This window comes from Budorcas taxicolor, chromosome 3 (assembly GCF_023091745.1).
Source record: "Budorcas taxicolor isolate Tak-1 chromosome 3, Takin1.1, whole genome shotgun sequence".
In the NCBI taxonomy this organism is placed as follows: Eukaryota; Metazoa; Chordata; class Mammalia; order Artiodactyla; family Bovidae; genus Budorcas; species Budorcas taxicolor.
In genome coordinates this window covers 117,224,051-117,247,542 of record NC_068912.1, presented here as the reverse complement: position 1 = coordinate 117,247,542, position 23,492 = coordinate 117,224,051, and positions in this window count along the sequence as shown.

The window sequence follows — 23,492 nt, the reverse complement described above, 5'->3', positions numbered from 1 at the left end:
TAGCCAGGATGGCACCACTGGGAAGAAGATGTCAAACCTCGGACAGTTGATTTTAGCCCCTGTGCCCATCTCCCAACTTCTTACTGTGAGGAGAACTCCAGGCTTCCAAAGCCCAAATGTCAAAAGGAAGAAGAGCATTTGGGATGGATATCAAGGGCATCATCTGAGGCAAAAGGACGATCTGGAACCAATTCATTCATTTTATCTTTTTTCCATTCATTTTTTCACTTCGGTTATTTGAAAAGCATTTGTGGCTGGTCCCTGAGCTGCAGGCCACGGAGCTCCTGGTCCCATGGCAGGGAGACATGACAGAGCCATGAGAATTGGTGCCAGACTGGGGGCGGGGTGGGTGGGGGGAGGGCGGCCAGGCAGGGCTACGAGCAGCCAGGGTGGAGCTCAGTGTTCAAAGCATCGCCAAAAGAGAACAGAGCGGCCTCTGGAAACTGGTGCAGCCCTGCCAGGCTGTCTTCACATTTCGTTACTGAACAGCCTGTGCCCGACTGACTCAGTCCCATCATCTGACCTCAATTGGATGTCATAGCTATGCATACCTGCAGTGCAAATGTGCCCCATAAGCAATTTCTAAGGTGAATAAGCTTCCTCTTGTTCGATGGTGGTGAAATTCACACTTGGCTCCATATGAAATTTGAAAACTGCGTTTCGGTGTCTTAGCAACTTTTTGCCCACGTGTTTTTCCTTTTGAAAACGAATAAGTCGTGAATGACTCCACCCTTTGATCAAACAATGCATGACTTTCCCTTATTGCCAGCTCTGTTTTTTTCCTCTGAGTAGGCATATTTCACAAAGGCAGCAATGTGAGAAGCATTTCTTGAGCACCTGTGTGTAAGGGGCCTCAGAGAGGTCACTCTTCCACCTAGGGCTCAGGCTAGTGGGGGAAGAGCCATGCAGACCTAAAAATACATGGTCCGTGTTACAGGTCGGTGGTGGGGGGCTTGAGTGGAGTCTTTAGAAATAAAGCGAGAAGTGGAACGGGGAGGGTTCCAGCCAGAAGGAAGATGACTGGGAACCTGGGAATGGCTGGCCTGGGGGAGGCAGGTGAAGGAGAAGTTGGAGAGGACAGAAGCAGGCAGGGGCCTGATTGATTATCAGGAGGTGGTTTATCTTGCTAGGAGCGTGACATTTTCTTGGAGCCTCTAAAGGATTTGAAGGAGATAAGAGTGATAACCTTGGTAACCTGGCCCATGGAAGGAGCCACAGACATGCAAAACCAGGTCTTAGTATATATCCTAACATTTAAAATACATGTTTACAGCCTCTGCTATTTTCTACCATCATTCAACGAAGATTGGTGAACACCATGATTGCCAGGCACTGTGTCAGGGGCCACCTAGGGTCCCTCCTGGTCAGGAGGACTCAAGGGCCACTAACAATGATCTGAAAAGTCCTGTTCTCCTCCCTGTGTCCCGGTTTCCCCTTCTACCTCATTTCAAAGGAGAATACAAAAAGAAAAGTAAATCACGCCAGGTTGCTGGTGACTTTTATGAAAACCCTTTATGATTTTTGCCCCAAGTGAAAAGAACTTCTGTTTACTTCAGTTGATGGGGATGGGTCCCCGAGTCACCATCTCAGGAAGACTGATGGCTCTGTTCTTTGGCTTTAAAAGACCCTGTCTGCTGTATATCTTCTGAAACATTTCACAGGGCATAAGAACATTTTTTTTCTTTCTCCTAAGATGGGAACAAAGTGCTTTCTTCACATTGCCAAGTTCATGCCGAAGCTGACACAGGGCTTCTCTGCCTGTTTTCCTTGACTTTTTTCCACATTAAATATGCATTTAAGTTTCCTCTATTTTTTTCACGGCTTAATAACTATTTTCTTTTTAACACCAAGTAATGCTTTTTGGTATGCTGTACCAATACAGCACCCTTTCTAGTATCAGAACTCCCTTCCATGCAGACCACCATGCTATCTAAAGAATAAAGATATTTTTATTTCTTCCTTTCCAACTGAATGCCCTTTTTCATTTTCCTTGTCTTGTTGCATTGACTAGGTCCTCTAGTATGATGTTGAATATCTAGAACCCTTGCTCATGGCCACGTGGGGTCATATGAGGAAGACTAGAAGAAAATTTACAGTATATATTTGTGGTGGTGATACAGAGTCTAACCTCCCCTTCAATCAAGTAGCTTCAGTATAATATCCAGTTATAAGATAAGTTCCAGAGATGTCATGCACAGCATGATGGCTACAAGTAACATTGCCATATGTAACATAAGAAAGTTGTTAAGACAGACTGACAAAGGATTAATTTCTAAAATACATAAGCAGCTCATGCAGCTCAATACCAGAAAGACAAACAACCCAATCAAAAAGTGGGCAGAGGACCTAAACAGATATTTCTCCAAAGAAGATATACAGATGGCTAATAAACACATGAAAAGATGTTCAACATCACTCATTATTAGAGAAATGCACATCAAATCTGCTATGAGGTATCACCTCACACCGGTCAGTGCCGGAGTCCAGCCCGAAGGGTGGACAGCGTTGGCGAGGAAAGACTTATTAATTTATTGGTATAAGATTAGATTAAGAAACAATAGTGTAGTAAGAAAATTAAGTGGAGAAAGAGGGCTGAATAACTTGGATTCTGCTGAAGACCAATAAAATTCCAGACAAGGAATTTGCACCATCTACGGTGGGCCACTGGCACTCACTTGAATATCTAAGGGTGCCTCGCCTTAGGCTCCCTTTTGCGCAGGTCTTAACAGCCAGGGCAAGTAAGTAGACTTGGTGAGCCTCTGGGCCCCAGAGGGGAATTCAGCCTGAAATTAAAGTAAAGAGGAGAGGGAGGGAAAGGGAGGAAAGGAGAGAGACACACACACACACACACACACACACACACACACACACACACACGGGGGAAACCAGTCCAGCTACTGGCTCCGTCCTCTATTGTTCAGAGGGCCTTTTATACTTTTGATAAAACATGGAGATCAATGGGTAACACAAAGTTATGTAGCGTTAGCAGCCCAGACTCTTATCAAAACCAGGCTTTTCTCTTTGTATACCTAATTGTATACACAAGTCTTAGGTAATTTACATCATCTTCCAGCCAAAAGGGCCAATTAACATTTTACAGCCTTTTTTCTGATAAGGGTTTGTCAACCAGAAGACTTATTTGTGTTGATCTTCCCAAAGTCTGGTGCCATTCTCAGAAAGCACTAAATAAAGTTACATTCTTACATAGCAAGGACACAAGAGGAGTGCAGTGATATGTAACAAAGAGAAAAGTAATTAACTCAAAAGTCTAGTGTTGCTAACATCAAAACTACTATATATCTTATTCCATATCCCATTTACATTGATTAACATCCTCCCTGGTGCCTAAAAGATAAAGAATATGGAGGCCTGGCAGCAGTCATTGAGTCAACAGTGAAAACCCTCTACCAATATGATTTTAAACTCTTTAGAAAAGGCTCTGTATCTTTAAGGTGCTTTTAAGCTTTGTGCCTCTCGCAGTTGGGGGGCTGTAAGCAATTCACAAGCTGTAAGAGGTCTGGGGGAACCTGTTAGGCAAGCTAGAGAGTTATCAGAGGGGGTTTAACTGAAACATCCCTTTCAAATGCAGAAGACTAAAGCCCTGAATTGACTTTTTTCCAGAGAATATCAGAAAAGTGGAAAAGCAGAGTACAATAGCCGGCAGATTTTTGGTTTTTTGTTGGGGCACATGCTCAGGAAATTCCAGGGGGAGCCCTGAAATCTGATCATGACCTTGCATATGTCAGCTTCCTTTCTCATGACCTTGTCACGGGTGGGATTCCGCACACTGGCTTCTGGCAGGTCAGAATGGCCCTCATCAAAAAAATGTATGAATAATAAATGCTGGAGAGGGTGTGGAGAAAGGGGAACACTCTTGCCCTGTTGGTCAGAATACAAATTTATACAGTCACTATGGGGAATGGTATGGAGGTTTCTTAAAAAGCTAGGAATAAAACTACCATATGACTCAAGAATCCCATTATTGGGCATGTATCTGGGCTTATACCCAGAGGAAACCATAATTGGAAAAGACACTTGTACCCCAGTGTTCATCACAGCACTCTTTACAATAGCTAGGACATGGAAACAGCCTAGATGTTCATCAACAGGTGAATGGATGGATGAAGAAGCTGTGGCATGAATATACAGTAGGATATTACTCAGCTATAAAAGTGAACACATTTGAGTCAGTTCTGATGAGGTAGACTGACCTAGAGCCTATTATACAGAGTGAAGTAAGTCAGAGAAAAACAAGTATTGTATATTAATCTATATATACGGAATCTAGAAAGATGGTACTGATGAACCTGTTCGCAGGGCATTAAACTGTGGTGTTGGAGAAGACTCTTGAGAGTCCCTTGGACTGCAAAGAGATCCATCCAGTCCATTCTGAAGGAGATCAGCCCTGGGAATTCTTTGGAAGGAATGATGCTAAAGCTGAAACTCCAGTACTTTGGCCACCTCATGTGAAGAGTAGGCTCATTGGAAAAGACTCTGATGCTGGGAGGGATTGGGGGCAGGAGGAGAAGGGGATGACAGAGGATGAGATGGCTGGATGGCATCACTGACTCAATGGATGTGAGTCTGAGTGAACTCCGGGAGATGGTGATGGACAGGGAGGACTGGCGTGCTGCGATTCATGGGGTTGCAAAGAGTCGGACATGATTGAGCGACTGAACTGAACTGAACTGAACTGAAAGGAGGTGCAAACATAAAGAGCAGACTTGTGGACACAGTGGGGTAAGAAGAGGGTGGGATGAACTGAGAAAGTAACATTGAAATACATACACCACCATGTGTAAAATAAATAATTGTGTATGATGCAGGGAGCTCAAACTGGGGCTATGTGACTACCTAAAGGGGTGGGATGGGTTGGGAGATGGGAGGGAGGTTCAAGATGGAGGGAACGTGTGTATACTGGTGCCTGATTCATGGTGATGCATGGCAGAAGCCAACACAACATTGTAAAGCAATTATCCTCCAATTAAAAATAAATAAAGTAAAATAGAAAGTAAGTAAGAGAGTAGATTCTGGCTTCTCATCACAAGAAGTTTGTTTCTTTCCTTTATATTATATCTGTATAAAATGCTAAATGTTATCTGAAGCTGTTGGGGTAAGCATTGCACAATACATGTAAATCAAACCATCATGCTGTACACCTGACTTTCAAGGCGATGTATGTCGATTATTTCTCAATAGAACTGAAAAGGCAGGAATCGAGGGAGGCGCCAGGACTCCCTGCTAGGAGACTCAGTCATATTTCTGTTCACTGGACTCAGGATATTCCCAGTTATAGATATGAAATGGCATAAGTAGATGTCTCCTGCATTTATTCCATAGGAAACACTTGATAAGGTAGTCATCACTGTATTCCCTGCAGGATAAAATATATCATTGCACTGACCTCACAGCCTCCTGTGATCTTTGTGGTTGGAGGCTGCCGTTTGGCCTCAGTCAGGCTGGGATTCCATCATTCCTGCGGACGTGAGGTCAGGGAGTCTATTTCAATGGCAGACCTCCCCTCTCCTTCTTGCTTACTGAGGATGCTATGACAGGGATCTTTAGGGGAGCTGGTTCTCAGTTCCTTATGTGCCGGCTTTGGGGACCACCTGAAGACAGTCAAGATGAAGGTGAGTGGGCCGACCGTAATAAAACCTGCTTCCGATCCTCGTCTCCCTTGGCCTTTCAATTCCTTTCTCCACGCAGTGTTGCGCAAGTTCTGACACCCTGACCTCACTGAATGTAGGTCACCACTCAATCCAAGTTCCAGTCAATGAAAAATGCCAGCTGGTAAAGCCATTCCAGCTGTGAAAGCTAGAACATTAAATCCTGAATCTTTGTACAAGCATTCCTATCTTGGCACGTTCAATATGATGCAGTTATATTTCGTCCTGCTTGGTCTGATACCCTTAAAACCTATATTTTTGAGGTTGCTGCCTATACAGATCATTTTTGATACATCATCATTTGGTGCATCATCTCTTCCATCTCCTGAAGACTTTGGGATTATCCCTTGGGTCATGATGGATCTGAGCCGTAGGACTTGAGGCAATGAGTGGTGTTGAGGGTGGTCCTGAGAGGCATAGTCATTCAGACGACTGCTCCAAGTATTATTCTTTAAACAAGGCAAGGGCACCTCCTTGGTCCTGGAGAAAGGTCTAATTTTTCTGGAAGGGCAACGCAAGAGGATTTGGAGGTTCAAGATCTCCAGATTATCCTATTTACCCAATAGTCCGATCTCATGTCTCAAGACCCCTCCTCCCTTATTCCAAATAAGTGTGTTTTTCTTAACAGAAGCATCCTGTCAAAGTTGCATTGGGAGGGGCAATATAAGGGTAGGGTAGTGGGAGGGGCAAGCTATTGGGTGTAAGGTGAGCTCCAGGATGTATTATACAACACAGGGAATATGCCTACTATTTTGTAATAATTGTAATGGAGTGTAGCCTTTACAAATTGAATTTTTAAGAGTTGCGTTATGAACTTAGTTTGAATTCTGTAACTCACATAGTCAAATTTTGTGACTGAATTTCCCTAGCTTTGCCTACACAGCCCACACGGAGATGTTCCAGGTCACCAGGCACTTTGGTGGAGCCACTTCCCTGTGTATACACTTGTCACAGTGGCATATATAAACAAGTATTTCTTTTAAGTCTATGGGAGAATATTTCTCCTTCTCTGTGTCTGCTTGAACTGAGTCAAAGCCCTGAGTACATCATTTTCTATTTGAAAGGTGTCTAGCACAGTAAGAAGCAACTACAAACCTCATCTTTGAGAGCTGCAAGTATCTGGAGGATGAGGGGTTTCTTAGAAGATTTGGAAATATATCTTCTGGCCCTTTATAGAGTTGGTGTGGTGCTGTGCTTAGTCACTCAGTTGACTCCATGGGCTGCAGCCCACCAGGCTCCTCTGTCCATGGAGATTCTCCAGGCAAGAATCCTGGAGTGGGTTGCCATGCCCTCTTCCAGGGGATCTTCCCAACTCAGGGATCAAACCCAGGTCTCCCGCATTGCAGGTGGATTCTTTACCATCTGAGCCACCAGCGAAGCCCAAGAATACTGGAGTGGGTAGCCTATTCCTTCTCCAGGGAGCTTCCCGACCCAGGAATCGAACCGGGGTCTCCTGCATTGCCGGTGGATTCTTCACCAGCTGAGCTACCAAAGAGCTGGTAATCCATGGCCTATGCCCAGTTATAATAGGTATCAGGGTGGCCGCTTAAATGGAAAGAGAGCCTTGTCATTCCATGAGCATTATTGTCAAGGTAAAATGAACAGATTTAGCTCGTAAAGAAACAATGCAACTTTGTTAGATCCAGTTTGTACCTTACAAAGACAAAAAGCAAAGCATACCACCTCCCCTTGCCCCTTGTTCCACAGGATGATACCAAAACAGCGGGAAGCAGGTGACAACATATGAGTCATGGGGCCCTGTTGCTGAGAGACCTGTTTCGTGCTGCATCCAGGCTGTTACACTGACTGTAGCTGGACCCTAAAGGAGGTGGTTGGGGACAGAGTGTGGACGGGGAGAAGGGAGCCTCATACCTCCTCAGAACACAGGAGGTGATGAGAAACTGCCCCATGAGCGGGGAAGAGCCTGGTAATAGCTCCTCACAAAGCTCCTGTGCTCTCATATTCTGGTTGGATCACGGGAGTTCTGCTAAGGTCCACATTAACTGTGATAGCACTTTGCCCACACAGCCCACATGGAGACGTGCAAGGCCACCAGGCACCCCCTGCTGGAGCCACTTCCAGGCATTTATTGTTCCATCCATTCCTGCTGAAAGCAGAAAGATCATTTGATTTCCAGGCAAGGAACTCCCTCCAGGGACTCTGAGTTCACTGGTTCAGAAGCTCTGAGTACAGCTTGTTCATCTAGCACTAGCCAGTGGAGGAGTCAGGAGGGATTATTGACTCTCGCTGTCATCAGGGGCCAGGGCTGCTGATAAGGATCTCTGGAGCCTCAGCGTGGGCTGAAACAGCTTCCAGTGCTTTCAGGCCAGCAATGTAAGTAACAGATAATGGCAGCAATCCTGACCTGCAGGAGGCAAGGGAGCCTCGCCTCACACCCTTCTGGGGGAGATCTGGGTCATTTGAGCAGGCAGTCAACTGAGACTGGTCAAAGCGAGTGGTAGCCCAAAGCAAGTGACTTCTGGATAGGGTGGTAAAGGTAGGAGGTGAAGGACGGGGAAGGTAGGAGGTGATAAATGGTGTTGGGGGCTCTGGGTCAATGGAAGCAGTGGGGCTGTACTTTGTTCCACTAACTGTGGATGCTAAATCTTGCAGACTCATATCTGGTTGGACTGAATGTGAAGGGCAGGAGAGGAAGCGAAGAGTGCAAGGGGGTTATGAACAGACAGCTCTGGGCTCCTTCCACACCTTCTTGACCTCACCTAGATCCTAGCTGTGACTGATGGGAAGTCCTGGGAGGGCTCCCATCATGTTTCACAGACAGCTCTGACCTCAAGCATGAGCCCATATCCTTCATGCTCTGCCTTGGGCTCCCACAGAGTTGTGGACGTGGCTGGTCCCCACGTGGCACACGTGTTAGAGCAGCCTAGAAGGGGGAGCGTAGTCATGCCCCGGAGGGCACCCGAGACAGCAGGAAACATAAGTAAGTGTTGTCCATTTTGATCCTGGAGGCAGGGGCAGTGTTTGGACAATTCTAACAGGCATTCTGCACGCTGAGGTCCTGGTAGGACTGAGCACCAGCTGCCACAAAAGAGACCCTCATAATGCACTTTACCTGGACTTCCATTTTCTTCCTCCATTCACGCTTCCTGCTCACTTATATTCTCTGAGATCACAGCTCATATAGAATTTCTGTGCTTAAGTCCTTGGGTCCGACTCTGATTTCAGGGCTAGTGCGTTGGAGAGCAAGCCAGGCTGGGTGCTGTCTTTCCCACAGGTGGGCTGACAGGTCAAAAAGGCCAGCCAGGCGATGTGGTCAGATAGGACATGCGCAGTGAGGCAGCCGAGCTTGTGATGTGGGTGGACACTGTGGGAGACAACTTGTGAACCCTTGCTCACTCTGGTCCCGTGTGCCCACCTCGGGGCATGAGCTCTTACCCCTCCCAGTCTCTCTCCTGAGCTCTGGAAATGCACTGAAACATCCATCCAGGCACATGTCCAGACTGAAAGTGTCCTCTTCCAAAGTCACGTCTCCCCAGGAGCTCCTGATGCTGCTCCATTCGTGTTTTTTCAGCCTCATGACGTTGGAGGTCCTTGAGGACTCCTCTTCCTCGCCCCCAACTGGTGATGAGTTCTCCTCCTTAAAGGTCTCTGCAACTCACCCCACTTGCCCCTGTGCCAGTCCAGACCCTTCTCATCTTTCTTGGTGTTTAATAATTATTTCAGAACCAGTGTGTCTGCTTAAGGCACCTACCCTGTCCCCAACTTGTCATAATCACTCTATTATAAAACTGTTCTGTTCTTAATCATCGCATCTATCCATTCCACAAATATTTGTTGATGTCCCATCTTCCAGCAGGAATAAAAGAGACCAAATCTAAACTCCTTGGCTTGGTTTCCTGGAATGTTCACAAGCAGACTCAGATTGATTTCTTTGGAATCGTTTCAGAACTTCACATTGTCCATCATGGCTACATGTGACATCTAGGCCTTCTCAGCCCACTCTTTAATTCAGATTGTTAGCCCGGAGTGAGAGAAGGAAGGTGTTTTCTGAACCACTGCTACTCTCGCTGTTGTTGCTCAGTTGCTAAGTCTTGTCCGACTCTTTGCGACCCCATAGACTGCAGCATGCCAGGCTTCCTGTCCTTCATCATCTCCTGGAGTTTGTTTGAACTCATGTCCATTGAGTTGGTGATGCCACCCAATCAGCTCATCTATTTTCAGATGAAACAAAAGCCTTCAGTTCAGTTCAGTCCAGTCACTCAGTGGCAGCCAAATTTGATAGCCATGGCGGGGCGGGGGGGCGCGGGGAGAGTAAATCTGGCTAGAATAGGGGGTATCAACTCAAAAGAAGGCTATGGAAGGAAAGCTGAGTGAGCTGTCCCATGGCTTTCTAGAACAGTCTGTCTGATAACAGCACTCTGGCAGGCAACGAGGCTTCCTCACCTCCCTGAGGAAGGCAGCGGCTCTGGGCTATCAAAACGCTCAGGCAAGGCATCAGTGTGGAATACCCACATCTCAATTTTCACTCAGTCTGTTCACTTCTGTGGGATCTGGATCCTGGATCATGCTGTAGTCTGTAGGATCTGGACTGTCCCGCAGTCCTCCCAGCATCTTGTTTGTCTCCCAGGGTCCAGACTCTGGCCACCTTGGGTCCTGACTATATTCTTCATGTGGGTGAGACTTTGGATCTTTGTTCATGTTCCCCAAGTACCTGGCCACACAGCCTCCTCACTCTTCTTGCTCCAGAGTTTCCCAGCTTATGGGGTGAGAATCTGGATGAGCCAACCCTACAGTGGGGCCAGAAAAGACAGGGTTGCGGTCAAGTAGGAAATGAGTGGGGTCACTGGTGAGAGGAGGAGCATCTTCCCTGCTGAGACAGCATGTGCAGAGGAAAAGCTGTAGGCTGGGGCGGGGGGGGCGGGGGCGGGGTTGGCTGGTGGACAGGCGCAGGCAGGAGGAGACAGCAAGAGGACGTCAGTCAAGTTGGTAAGAGTCAAGACTAGAGGCGACTCAGGAGCAGATCCCATGGCCAAGGTCAGAGCTGGAAGCCACGTGGCCTTGGCCGGGACAGCTTATAATCCCTGACTGTCAGATGATCTAGGTGTTATCCACGAGACTGCAGCATTCCTGGAGCAGGCAGAGCAGCCGCTGAGGGGGCAGAAGCTTGAGTCTTGTGGTGACCTTGTAGTAATGAGCCAAGTAACTTCCCTCCTCCAGACGCTAGGTCCTCTGGGGTCCTGTGGTCAGCAGCTGTTGCTTGATCATCTACTTTGTGGCTTGCCTTTGGGGCACCACCTCTTCCGCACAGGACTCCATTCATCCCATTGTGCACACCCAACTGAGAAGGTCAGTGATCTCCTACCGTCTGGATGATAGGAACTCCCTGATTCCCCTTCGAAGTCTGCTTTTCCAGCTTTTTTTTCTATTTCTATGAGCCACCCCATATTGGTCTAATAAATTTCTTTTTGCATGGGGTAGAGTCAATTTCTGTTGCTTGTAGTCAAAGAACCCAAAATGAGGCAGGCCCTGTCACCTTGGATCCTCTGTGGTCTCAAGCATCAGTGTGTCATGAGTTTGAAGCAGGGACTGTGGCTCAGAGAGGCTCTTCACCTGGGAGATGCTGCTGGAGGTGGAGGCTTGACTCTGTGGCACTCTTCTTCCCATGGGTCCCATCCCAAACCTCACCCAGGTGTCCGTTGCTGCTAGTTCACTCCGCTTTGGGTCCCTTGGAGGAGCTCTGTACTCTTTAGAGCAGTGGTTTCAAGGCTCTGAATCCAGTGCTGGAAACTCTGGGGTTTTCTCGGGAGAGGTGCTGAGGGACTGATTAAATCTCCACACCTCTCTGCCACCTAATCAGAAATGTTCCTCCTTTATCTGCTTCCTATGTTTTCTGCAAAATATTTATTTGAAATACTGCATTTCCTTGTTTTCCAGGTGGCTCAGTGGTAAAAGAATCTGCCTGCCAATGCAGGAGACTTGGGTTTGATCCCTGGGCTGGGAAGATCCCCTGGAGGCGAAAATGGCAGCCCACTCCTGTACTCTTGCTGGTGTACATGGATAGAGGCGCCTGGTGGGCTACAGTCCATGGGGTCTCAAAGAGTCAGACATGACTGAGCAACTGAACACACACACACATTTCCTTACTAAAAATAAAGAGTAAAGGTCACTGCTTTTATGGACTCCACTCTTGAGAGTTTTCCAAGATGGAAACTCACTGAAAATCTGGTCCTACTTTGTCCTGATCACTGGCTCTTCCTGCTGATGACTCTCCACTGCAAAAATGCATGTAGGCACGGAAGCTATTTTCCAAAGAATCTAAGCTGAAAGTTCAGTTGAACTGACTCTGTAACACCATGGTGTTTAAGCATGACTCAACTAACAGATAAAGTTGATGGAGTCAAAAAACATATAAGACTATTGCCAAGGGTGCCAGTGAAAAGGAATCCCTTCTGGAAGGACACTCAGAGCAAGTTTGGACCTGTCTCCAGGGCTGCTGAGCACTGTGTGTGACCCCGAACAGCTTGGTTGAGTGCCCTCTCTCCCACCAATGGCAGCAACACAGCCCTAATCACGGTGGCTGCAGCAGAAAGGCAGCCACCTTTCTGCTGAGTGGGCAGCGTTCTGGAGCAGCCAAGGTGAGGTTTGGGCAGAGACGGATGGAGAACAGGCATGTCAGGCACGTTGAGGCTAAGATGACAGAGGATCTCAGTGCCTGATTAGAGAAAGGGAGGTGGGTGGAGAACCTGATCTGGAAATGTTGATGCCAGTGATGGGTGAGAGGAGAACAAGTGAACCATTTAGGACCAACAGACTAAAAGAGTGAAAGAGAACAGTAAACCAAAGTTTTCAGGAGTGGAGAGCTAAAGATGCTGATGTCGGCAAGTATGGGGAGGGGCTCCTAAATAGTATCTGCAGATACCACAAATAATAGACATCATTTTTCTACTGGTTCCAGACTGTATGTGGTTGTCACCTTACCTCAATTATCTTATTCTTGTAAAAAAAATAACAGCTACCAGACACACAAGATACAGGTAGTGTTAGTCCTATTTACTGATTTATTTATTTTTAAAAGAACCTGGAAACGTTCAGGGACTTGCCCAAGGTAGCCTTGCTTGTAAGAGGCTGATCTGAGTTCTGATCTCACTGATTAAAAAATCTAATGCTTTTAGCCATGTGAAGGTGAACCTTTTAGAATTATGTAATACAGAAATGAACTGTCTTGATAGACCCTCAAATCAATGAAAACTCCTACTCATCTAAAAGAAAATTAAAAAAAAAAATACTAGGCAAACAAGTGGAATTGTCACACAAAATGTAGATAGGATACGTACAATCTTTTGACAAATTTTATTCTTCTTATAATTGAAAACGGATAGTTAAAGTCGCCCAGTCATGTCTAACTCTTTCCGACCCCATGGACTATACAGTCTCTGGAATTCTCTAGGCCAGAATACGGCCATGGGTAGCCTTTCCGTTCTTCAGGGGATCTTCCCAACCCAGAGATCGAACCCAGGGCTCCCGCACTGCAGGCAGATTCCTTACCAGCTGAGCCACAGAGGAAGCCCAAGACTACTGGAGTGGGTAGCCTTACGTTCTTATAGCAGCTTGAATGGACTGAGATAAGTATCCTGTACCTCTGAGTTGTACGGGTGTTGGTATCAAGCAGGTTTCTGTGTGTTCCCTGCGCCAGCTTTATCAGAAGCCATTGGAGGCAGTTAAGAGACGTGTAGAGCAGGCGTGGGGCAAAGCGTGGCCTGGCTGCACTTGGAGGAAGCCAACCAGAGCCTACGTGCTGTGCACAGAGTGGCTGCCACTGTGGTGCCCTGAGCAGGGAAAGTCGCCTACATCCTGTCTGAGAGTCCCTTTGGGGTTCTCGTGTCTAACCATGCTGTGCATGATACCTGGTTCCAATTCTAAAAATGTTGCCTTGCTGATGACTAGCACAAGAGGAGACCCAGTGGGATCTGTAATAGTATGGTAATAGTGTGGTGGCCACACCCACCCGCTGAAGATTTGAACAAGAGTGTTAATGAAACAATGCACGGAAACTGCATATCTGTCAGCCACGATGGATACCCTCGTTTTCCATCACTCAGTCTGCATTTTCCTCCTACAGAAGCATTTCTTTGGTAGCTTCCCTGATACCTCAATTGGTAAAGAATCTGCTTATAGCACAAGAGACCCGGGTTTGATCCCTGGGTCAGGAAGGTCCCCTGGAGAAGGAAACAGCAAATCACTCCAGTATTCTTGCCTGGGAAATCCCATGGACAGAGGAGCCTGGAGGGCTACAGTCCATGGGGTCTCAAGAGATGGACACTACTCAGGACTAAACCGCCACCACCACCACCACAGAAGTACGGGTGCGGGGGAATTAGACCTGCATTCCTTCAGCAGTCTTGCTCTTGGCCAGTGACAGTGGTGGAGATTTCCTCTCAGAGTTAACTCCAGGGAATCCTGGAAGCATCTAAGCATCGCTCCTAGGTTCCAGACACATCCTTCCCTGCCTCCATTATGTAGAACAGTGATTCTCAAAGTGTAGTTTGCAGACTTTCGGGGGGTTCCCCCAAACCCTTTCAGGGTTCTGTAAGGTCAAATCTATTTTCCAGATAACACTAGGAAAGTATCCTTTGTTAGTAGATTACAATTAACCCATGTAGATACTATGCCCTGCAAGAGGGGGAGCAGGGCTCCCTGCTCCTTAAGTGTGGGCTGCACAAAGTGATATTCTTCTATAGAGAACAGTGTAGAGGGGGAATGAGAGTTAATGGACCATAGAAACATCTGAGAAAGACAACTTCAGCCCGGTGATCAAGGCGAACGTCAGTAGAGGTAGTTCAGTTCAGTTCAGTCGCTCAGTCATGTCTGGCTCTTTGCGACCCCATGAATTGCAGCACGCCAGGCCTCCCTGTCCCTCACCATCTCCCGGAGTTCACTCAGACTCACGTCCATCGAGTCAGTGATGCCATCCAGCCATCTCATCCTCTGTCGTCCCCTTCTCCTCCTGCCCTCAATCCCTCCCAGCGTCAGAGTCTTTTCCAATGAGTCGACTCTTCCCATGAGGTGGCCAAAGTACTGGAGCTTCAGCTTTAGCATCATTCCTTCCAAAGAAATCCCAGGGCTGATCTCCTTCAGAATGGACTGGTTGGATCTCCTTGCAGTCCAAGGGACTCTCAAGAGTCTTCTCCAACACCACAGTTCAAACGCATCAATTCTTCGGTGCTCAGCCTTCTTCACAGTCCAACTCTCACATCCATACATGACCACTGGAAAAACCATAGCCTTCACTAGACAGACCTTAGTTGGCAAAGTAATGTCTCTGCTTTTGAATATGCTATCTAGGTTGGTCATAACTTTTCTTCCAAGGAGTAAGCGTCTTTTAATTTCATGGCTGCAGTCACCATCTGCAGTGATTTTGGAGCCCAGAAAAATAAAGTCTGACACTGTTTCCACTGTTTCCCCATCTATTTCCCATGAAGTGATGGGACCGGATGCCATGATCTTCATTTTCTGAATGTTGAGCTTTAAGCCAACTTTTTCAGTCTCCTCTTTCACTTTCATCAAGAGGCTTTTCAGTTCCTCTTCACTTTCTGCCATAAGGGTGGTGTCATCTGCATATCTGAGGTTATTGATATTTCTCCCGGCAATCTTGATTCCAGCTTGTGCTTCTTCCAGTCCAGCGTTTCTCATGATGTACTCTGCATAGAAGTTAAATAGGCAGGGTGACAATATAGAGCCTTGACGTACTCCTTTTCCTATTTGGAACCAGTCTGTTGTTCCACGTCCAGTTCTCACTGTTGCTTCCTGACCTGCATACAGGTTTCTCAGGAGGCATCAGGAAGAAACAGTAGAGGTAAGTCATGTTGACAGTGTACACCCTTGGTAAGACGTGATGAGAATGGCATTTTATTTATGTAGTCTTCCTCCCCCGCCAAACTTATGAACTCACTGTAGTCAAGAGATAATATCAGATCCATTCCAATTAAGGGACATTCCACAAAATGTCTGAACAAAACTCTGCAAAACTGCTGAAATCATCAAAACCAAGGAAAGTGAGAAAATGATGCAATCCAGCCTACAGATGCATGAGAACTAAATGTAAGGACGTATGTCGGGTGAGGTTCTGAAACAACAAAATATAAGTAAGAACTAGGAACATCTGTAGCTAGACTGGACTGTAGGTGATAATAATGTTCAGTACTGGTTCTTTGGCTGACACAAATGTACCTTACTAACACAAGATGTTAATAACAAGAGAAAATGGGTGTGAGGTTCTTGTGAACATGTTGTACTATCTCTGCAGTGTTCCTGCAAATCTAAAAGTATTCTAAAATAAAAATCTTACTTTAAAAAACTCACAAAAACTTTTTTTTTTTTTTTGCTTTTTCCACTGTGCTGACATTTCCCTTGATATGTGAGAGCAATGGTGCCAACATCTTGGCAGGAATCTAGGTGATGACATCAAACTATTGGTGGACCTTGTGTTTTCCCTTGCTGCAGTAGCACAAATGAGTGATTTTATTAAATCTTGACCTTTGAACATTCTGAGCAACAAAATGAGAAGGACACACAAAGCTCCTCAGTGTACCAAAATACAAAGGTGGGTTGCACTGAAGAAGAGCTCATGTGATTGAGTTGTGACTTTAACAAATCTCTTTCTCTCTCTCTCTTTTTTTTTCATGGAATGCCATTTTTACTTGAAAGAATAATTGACAAATTGTCATCATTCAGATGTAGGGATTCGACAAACAGTTGCTCAAAAAAGAATGAAGTGAGCCTGTCACTTCAAGGAAAAAAAGTTGACAGTCTTTGTGGCCAATGATAAAACTTAAACAAAAAAATTAGAATTTTATATGATGGTCATTAACTCAAATGGTGCCCTGAAACCCTGAATCTTTGTTGATTGGCACATTTACTTGTAGAAATTATTTTGAAGTTCTTAATTTTCCATGGCTTTCTAACAAATATTGCATTGGCAAAAAGTTAGTAGCATCTCAAGGAAAAACCCAAACTAAACTTTTGGCCAACCCAATAAATATAGCATAATTGAAATCTGAATGCATTTGTAAAACTACAGTTTCCCAATGAAGTGTTTTCTCTTCCTACTGTCTAAATTTGAGTCTCTTTATCAGGGTTTGCTGGGGCTTCCTTGGTGGCTCAGAAGGTAAAGAAGCTGTCTGTAATGCGGGAGACTCAGGTTCAGTCACTGGGTTGGGAAGATCCCCTGGAGAAGGCAATGGCTACCCACGCCAGGATTCTTGCCTGGAGAATTCTATGGACAGGGGAAGCTGGTGGGATACGGTCCGTGAGGTTGCAAAAAGCCAGACATGAATGAAAGACTAATGCTCTCTTTCACTTCCCCTGCATGTGGTGAGTGCTGATAGTAATTCCACTGTAGAGTACAGTGAAGGGATAGTAGCTGTTCCAATAGCCCGGGGGATGTCCACGTTCTTATTTATCCAGAGGGAGTTTGATTGGCTACTTGGGAAGCGATTGATGGGCCCAGCAATTTGGAGAAAGATGAGGGATTTCCTAAGCAAAGCCTGAGCTGGGGATCTCTGAAGATTTACTGAGCAGGCACTTTCATCAGAAATGGAGTGAGGTCAGCAGGCAAGGGGGGAAGGTACTGAGCAAGGATGTGGCCTTGGCTGGAGTCTAGCCTCTGCCTGATCCCAAGGGGAGCATTGGAGTGTGAATCTCATCACAGAGTTGGTCGCCTTTGGGGCAAGGGTTTGGCTTTTTGTACTACTCAACGATTGGCGCCTGACTGCCTTGTATGTGGACGCAAACTTCTGGGCCAGAAAACTCGTTGTCCCAAGGGTGCTTCTCTGGGAAAGGGCATCTGAGTCCTCAGCAGCCAATACTCACAATAGCTGGAGACCAACAGGCCAGCCCAGACCTGAGGCCAGGGAACAGTGGGTGTCCACTGCAAGTTTTCAACCATCCCTGTTTGCTCTGAGTCAAGGTCTACAGTCCCAGGTGCCAGAAAGGCCCAGTATGACACCAGATTAATATGCATGTTCTTCCGGGAAGGATTTCCTTCTTGTTGAGGCTCTGGCAGCAACTCAAGAATGAGCCGGCTCTTAGAGTTCTGAGATGAGAGCAGACCTTGGGGCCTCAAGCTCCTTTTGACCCTCACCACGCAGAAGACATCCCGGAGAAGCACAAGTGTGGGTGTGTGAACACCTGTGCATCCACACACACGGCGTGCAATGTACACGCGAACAATGTGTAGAGCACACAAAGGGATGGCCTTTAGGTCGATGCAAAGCGTTCACGGGAATGTATGCTCTGCGTGTTCTTTTGTGTTCTGTTCTGGCTGGTGAGATGTGATTGTGCATCTCACGGCTGAACACAGTTGCTGGTTTTTATATTGTCTCACACTTTGGACCTAGAAGAAAAGACCACTAAAGCTAACAGTGGAACTGGAGGATAAATGGAACCGAGGAGGATAAATCCCCTAAGAGAACTCCCTAGATATAAGGTAATCCTGATGGAAGGACGTTTTAGGTGGGAGCCATGAGAAAGGCAAGGGACTTTTCTGCTTGGTTATCTGAACCTAGGAAAGCACTCCTCCGGAGTGTGTTGGTGGTATCAACGGGAGTTTGAACACAGAGACCCACCCTCTGGCTTGTTTGCTTTCTGATAGGTGAGCTGAGAATGGACTCCTCCACATATCTGGACCATACACACCTGGGCAACTGAAGCTTGAACTGTCTTCACCCTGTCCCTCACGTTGCTCAGTTGTAGAGAAGCCAAGGATGCAATTGGAAACAGTGGCTCCCTGAGCAATTTGTTCTCGGATCAAAACCTTCCTCCCTGAAGGGGTTTCAGGCATTTCCGTTTTGAGATCCACAATATCGAAACATTGTTGTTTTGGTGAAGCCTCTCTGACCATAAGTGAACTTTGCCTGGAGGTTTATTTTATGCCAGAATTTTACTGTCTAGAGAATACTTCATGTCGAATGTTTAATCAATATTTGGGGAAGCCAATCAGTTTTTCATGAGACAAAAATGCTGTGATGGTAATATTCTGTCTTTGTTGCCTATTGTTTTTCTCTACCTAATAAGATAAAAAATATTTTCTCCATGAGCAAAACGGTCATTTCCCCAAGCACATTGTAAACAGGAAGTCCACCATCTGTGGTTGCGTTTCTCCCTTCGGTCAGCAAACCACCTGCATCCTTAACTCAGCAGACCACGTTCACCATCATCCTGCCATACAAGCGAAGGGAAAGTTTGGCTTTCGGCGCATTTGTTTTGTTAGGAGATGACAGCAAGGCCCCTAAGACGCCAGTTTCAATACGAAAAAGATCTGTATCTCTTAAAAGAAGCAATACAAATTTGACCAGATACCAACCCTCCAGCTGAATAAAAACTGGAAAATTAATCTCTGTACTGAACATTGACAAGCCCATGGCAAGGATGTTACATGGGTTAACTCAGCTAATTGTTACAAAACCCCTATGAGTTAGGCGCTTCTGTAATTGAAGTGAAAGTATGAAAGTGTTAGTCGCTCAGTCGTGTCTGGATTCTTTGCAACACCATGGGCTGTAGCCCACCAGGCTCCTCTGTCCATGGAATTCTCCAGGCAAGAATACTGGAGTGGGTAGCCATTCCCTTCTCCAGGGTCTTCTCCACCCAGGGATTGGACCTGGGTCTCCTGCATTGCAGAAGATTCTTGACCATCTGAGCCACCAGGGGAACCAAGTTATTATCATTTTCGAAATGAAGAATTGAAGCAAAGATGAGTCACTCATGTAGGAAGAGGCAGAGATAGGATTTGAACTCACTCAGGCTGAGGTCAGTACTCACATTCCTTCTCAAGGCCTGGGCATTGATCCTTATGGGAGGAGAAGGCAGTGCCTAGATCCTCCAGCCAGGTGGACTTTCTCTCATGGAACACAGCACAGAGCCTGGGAATTAGAACAGAGTCATACTCTTCCTTTCTGCAGACATGGTGGCAATCTGGCCATTGCCCGCAGGATGAGTGATCTTTTCTGAGCAGAATTTGGGTGTTCAGGCAGGAAAGGGTGGGTTCCTCAAAGTCTGGTTGAGAGGAAGTGTAGCTTAAGGAGAAGAACACTGGGTTGAGGGTCAGGGGATGAATGAGGGCCTACATCAGCTGTGTGACCTGGGCAAAGGACCTACCTTCTCTGGTCTTCATTTTCTTTACCTGCAAAAAGAGAGGTCTAGAGGACACAAGCAGGTGTAGATACACGTGGAGACAACCTAATGCACAAGGCTCATTTAAAGGGCATGACAAAGTTGGCTTCATTATCAACTTGGGAAGGAGAGATTGCACAATATACTGTCCTGGGCACCTGATAAGCTAGTTGGAAATGAACTGTATTAGTTTCATACCTTGGAGAAGGCAATGGCTCCAGTACTCTTGCCTGGAAAATCCCATGGATGGAGGAGCCTGGTAGGCTGCAGTTCATGGGGTCACTAGGAGTCAGACACGACTGAGCGACTTCACTTTGACTTTTCACTTTCATGCATTGGAGAGGGAAATGGCAACCCACTCCAGTATTCTTGCCTGGAGAACCCCAGGGATGGAGGAGCCTGGTGGGCTGCTGTCTATGGGGTCGCACAGAGTTGGACACGACTGAAGCGACTTAGCAGCAGCAGCAGCAGGCTTATACCTTATAGTCACAGTAGACTCTAAATGTATTAAAGAGCTACATGTAAAAATTTTTTTTCCCTTAAGAAACAATATGAATTATAAGCAACTGCTTGATTCACAGAAACAAAAGAAGAGGTCACAAAGGAATAGATTTATAGTAACCTAAATTTAAAACTTTAACCCAGTAGAAACTTAGGGGAAATATTTAACAGAAAGGATTGAGGTCCCTCGCTAATCCTGTAAATACTTATGAAACTGATGCTGGTCTTCACCTATTTTACTAATTTTCTCTGCAGTTTTTTGATAGGGCATGGGGCTAAAACGTTTCAAGGGTTTGTTCTTCTTTTAAGCGTTCGCTCATGGCTTCATCTATTATACTTTATTGGTTTGCTCATCTTTTTCTGTTTAAAAAAATTTCTTGAAACATTAAAGAAACCAACCATTTTCTATTCTATGCTACAAAGATTTTTCTTTAATACATTGTTGGTGTTTAGAAGTATTGAAGTGGAGGTTCCTTACAGATTTTTTTTTTTTTTTGCTAAAAACACAATTCTATATACTTGAATCTAATTATTTTCCTTTATAATTGTTGGTTTTCAAATCACATGATCTCAATATTATTAATGATTTCACTCGGAATAACTCCCCATTCTTTCATGATTTTATGTTTTGCTTTTAAATATTTTATCCATCTGGAACTTATTTTAATATTGAGCATGGGCCAAAGATCCAACTTATTATTTTTTTAACAAATGTACCAAAATTGTTTATTGAATACTTCGTTTTCCTACTGATTTTGAAATGACACTACTATCATAAATTACATTCTAACACACTTATTTCTATTTCTTGGCTCTCCTAGTCCATTGACCTGCTTGTCTATCCCAATGTCAGTCCTGTATTTTCTCAGCTCAGTTGCTCAGTCATTTCCGACTCTTAGGGACCCCTCTGACTGCAGCACACCAGGCTTCCCTGTCTATCACCACCTCCTGGAGCTTGCTTAAATTCATGTCCACTGAATTGATGATGCCATCTAACCATCTCATCCTCTGTCATCCCCTTCTCCTCCTGCCTTCAATCTTTCCCAGCATCAGCGTATTTTCCAATGAGTCAGTTCTTCCCATCAGGTGGCCAAAGTGTTGGAGTTTCAGCTTCAGCATCAGTCCTTCCAGTGAATATTCAGGACTGATTTCTGTTAGGGTTGACTGGTTGGATCTCCTTGCAGTCCAAGGGACTCTCAAGAGTCTTCTCCAGCACCACAGTTCAAAAGCACCAATTTTTCGGTGCTCAGCTTTCTTTATAGTCCAACTCTTACATCCATATATGCCTACTGGAAAATCCATAGCTTTGACTAGATGGACCTTTGTCAGCAAAATAATGCCTCTGCTTTTTAGTCTGCCGTCTAGGTTTCTCATACCTTTCCTAGGTATGTCATGCCTTTTCTCTTACTGGGAGCAAGCATCTTTTAATTTCATGGCTGCAGTCACCATCTGCAGTGATTTTGGAGCCCAAGAAAATAAAGTCTCTCACCGCTTCTATTGTTTCCCCATCTATTTACTATGAAATGATGGGACCATATGCCATGATCATTTTTTGAATGCTGAGTTTTAAGCCAGCTTTTTTACTCTGCTCTTTCACTTTCATCAAGAGGTTCTTTAGTTCTTCACTTTCTGCCATAAGGGTGGTGTCATCTGCATATCTGAGGTCATTAATATTTCTCCTGACAATCTTGATTCCAGCTTGTGCTTCATCCAGCCCAGTATTTCATATGCTGTACTCTGCATAGAAGTTAAATAAGCACAGTGACAATATATAGCCTTGATGTACTCCTTTCCCAATTTGGAAACAGTCTATTGTTTCATGTCAAATTCTAACTGTTGCTTCTTTACCTGCATATAGATTTCTCAGGAGGCAGGTAGGGTGGTCTGGCATTCCCATCTTTTTAAGAATTTTCCACAGTTTGTTGTGATCCACACAGTCAAAGGCTTTGGTGTAGTCAATAAAGCAGAAGTAGATATTTTTCTGAAATTCTCTTGCTTTTTCTATGATCCTACAGATGCTGGCAACTTGATCTCTGGTTCCTCTACCTTTTCTAAATCTAGCTTGAACATCTGGAAGTTCTCGGTTCACATACTGTTGAATTCTGGCTTGGAAAATTTTGAGCATTACTTTGCTAGCATGTGAGATGAGTGCAATTGTGCAGTAGTTTGAACATTCTTTGGCATTGCCTTTCTTTGGGTTAGGAATGAAAGCTGATCTTTTCCAGTCCTATATCCACTCCTGAGTTTTCCAGATTTGCTGGCATATTGAGTGCAGCACTTTCACAGCATCATCTTTTAGGATTTGAAGTAGCTCAGCTGGAATTTCATCACCTCTGCTATATTTTATACTGTCACTTTATAATGCATTTCAGTATCTGACAGAGTAAGTCTGATTCCTCTCCTTTTTCCCTTCCCTAGAATTTCCTGAGATTTATTCCCATGTTTGTTCCCCTTGTCATGCTAATCCAAATTTCTATGGTTTTTTTTAACTAACTTTCTGTGAATTTATGGATATATTTTGATATCATTCATATTCATGATACATTTTCCCCTGTAAAACATGGTATGCATCTTATTATTTACTTTTTTTTGGAAAATTAAAACAGCACATGCACAGAAAAGTTCAAATACCATTACAATATTTATAGGGGAAACAACAGTCTCTTTTTGTATGGACATTTTCACATGTACTCATCAATAATATCTATCCTACCATATCTATCTTCTTACTGTGATAGGTGAGGAAAGATCCATTCCAATGGAAACAGAGAAAACGTTTAATAAAATTAAACATCTATCCATAATTTTAGAAAAAAAAATACTCATAAAATTAGGAACAAAAGAGATTCCTCAATCTAGTAAAGAGCATCTTAAAAATATACAGTTCAGCTAGATTGACCATAAAAAAAAAGGGAGGGAAGACTCAACTGTACTAAAATCAATACTGAAATGGGGAACATTGTCACAGACCTTATAGAAATTATATATATATATATAATTCATTATATATACTTATACTGTCATGTTTATATTTGTAATTATATAAATTATATAATTTATTATAAATTCCTGGACTACTACAAACTACTGAAACTGAATCGAGAAGAAATAGAAAATCTGAGCAGACCTATACCAGGTAAGAGGATTGAATTATTAATCCAAAACTTTCTTACAAAGAAAATTCCAAAACCAGATGAC